The sequence below is a fragment of the Drosophila subpulchrella genome, unplaced genomic scaffold (genome assembly GCF_014743375.2).
Source record: "Drosophila subpulchrella strain 33 F10 #4 breed RU33 unplaced genomic scaffold, RU_Dsub_v1.1 Primary Assembly Seq426, whole genome shotgun sequence".
Taxonomy (NCBI): domain Eukaryota; kingdom Metazoa; phylum Arthropoda; class Insecta; order Diptera; family Drosophilidae; genus Drosophila; species Drosophila subpulchrella.
In genome coordinates, this window is record NW_023665642.1 from 638274 (window position 1) to 640489 (window position 2216).

A 2216-nucleotide genomic window follows, 5' to 3' on the forward strand; every position below is an offset into this window, starting at 1 on the left:
AAAGCTATATATTTTAATGCAGATAACAACATAATCATTCCACAAGCCCCTAAAGGTATGCCATATCGAAATCCGAGTCCTTTCGACCAAGTTTTATGCTTTTAAGGATGGAGAGAAGGCCCATTTCTGTAAACCTTCGCAAAATTAAAATCAATGACATAAAAACGGTCATATATTTTACTACCTTTAAAGCTATATATTTTAATGCAGATAATAACATGACCATTCCACAAGCCCCTAAAGGTATGCCATATCGAAATCCGAGTTCTTTTGACCAAGTTATGGGCTTTTAAAGATGGAGAGAAGGCCCATTTCTGTTAGCCTTCTCAAAATTAAAATCAATGACATAAAAACGGTCATATTTTTAACTACCTTTAAAGCTATATATTTGAATGCAGATAACAACATAATCATTCCACAAGCCCATAAAGGTATACCATATCGAAACCCGAGTTCTTTTGACCAAGTTATGGGCTTTTAAGGATGGAGAGAAGGCCCATTGCTGTAAACCTTCGCAAAATTAAAATCAATGACATAAAAACGGTCATAGTTTTTACTACCTTTAAAGCTATATATTTTAATGCAGATAACAACATAATCATTCCACAAGGCCATAAGGGTATGCCATATCGAAATCCGAGTCCTTTTGACCAAGTTATGGGCTTTTAAGGATGGGGAGAAGGCCCATTTCTGTAAAACTTCGCAAGATTAACATCAATGACATAGAAACGGTCATGTTTCTTACCATCTTTTAAGTTATATATTTTAGTGCAGATAACAACATAATAATTCCACAAGCTCATAAAGGTAGGCCATATTGAATTCCGAGTCCTATAGACCAAGTTATGGGCTTTTAAAGATGGAGAGAAGGCCCATTTCTGTAAATCTTCGCAAAATTAAAATCAATGACTTAAAAAAGGTCATATATTTTACTACCTTTAAAGCTATATATTTTAATGCAGATAACAACATAATCATTCCACAAGCCCATAAAGGTATGCCATATCGAGATCCGAGTTCTTTTCACCAAGTTATGGGCTTTTAAGGATGGAGAGAAGGCCCATTTCTGTAAATCTTCGCAAAACTAAAATCAATAAAAAAAAAACGGTCATATATTTTACTACCTTTAAAGCTATATATTTTAATGCAGATAATAACATGACCATTCCACAAGACCATAAAGGTATGCCATATCGAAATCCGAGTTCTTTTGACCAAGTTATGGGCTTTTAAAGATGGAGAAGGCCCATTTCTGTCAACCTTCGCAAAATTAACATCAATGACATAGAAACGGTCATATTTTTTACTACCTTTAAAGCTATATATTTTAATGCAGATAACAACATAATCATTCCACAAGCCCATAAAGGTATGCCATATCGAAATCCGAGTTCTTTTCACCAAGTTATGGGCTTTTAAAGATGGAGAGAAGGCGCATTTCTGTAAGCCTTCGCAAAATTAAAATCAATGACACAAAAACGGTCATATTTTTTACTACCTTTAAAGCTATATATTTTAATGCAGATAACAACATAATCATTCCACAAGCCCATAAAGGTATACCATATCAAAATCCGAGTTCTTTTGACCAAGTTATGGGCTTTTAAAGATGGAGAAGGCCCATTTCTGTCAACCTTCGCAAAATTAACATCAATGACATAGAAACGGTCATATTTTTTACTACCTTTAAAGCTATATATTTTAATGCAGATGCCAACATAATCATTCCACAAGCCCATAAAGGTATACCATATCGAAATCCGAGTTCTTTTAACCAAGTTATGGGCTTTTAAGGGTGGAGAGAAGGCCCATTTCTGTATACCTTTGCAAAATTAAAATCAACGACATAAAAACGGTCATATTTTTCACTACCTTTACAGCTATATATTTTAATGCAGATAACAACAAAATCATTCCAGAAGCCCATAAAAGTATACCATATCGAAATCCGAGTTCTTTTGACCAAGTTATGGGCTTTTAAGGATGGAGAGAAGGCCCATTTCTGTAAACCTCCGCAAAATTAAAATCAATGACATAAGAACGGTCATATTTTTTACCATCTTTAAAGTCTTATATATTAATGCAGATAGCAACATAAGCATTCCACAAGCCCATAAAGGTATGCCATATCGAAATCTAAGTCCTTTTGACCAAGTTATGGGCTTTTAAAGATGGAAAGAAGGCCAATTTCTGTAAACCTCCGCAAAATTAAAATC

At 34.2% G+C, this 2216-nt stretch overlaps 1 long non-coding RNA gene across 1 annotated transcript; it reads right to left on the reverse strand.

Annotated features, from left to right (window-relative positions):
- Window positions 1–658: 658 nt before the first annotated feature.
- LOC119562356 lies at window positions 659–1548 on the reverse strand. Its single transcript, XR_005221810.1, has 3 exons — window positions 1499–1548; window positions 746–878; window positions 659–698 (listed from the first exon to the last, which is right to left on the reverse strand). It is a non-coding gene; the product is annotated as an uncharacterized LOC119562356 (long non-coding RNA).
- Between the last annotated feature and the right edge of the window lie 668 nt (window positions 1549–2216).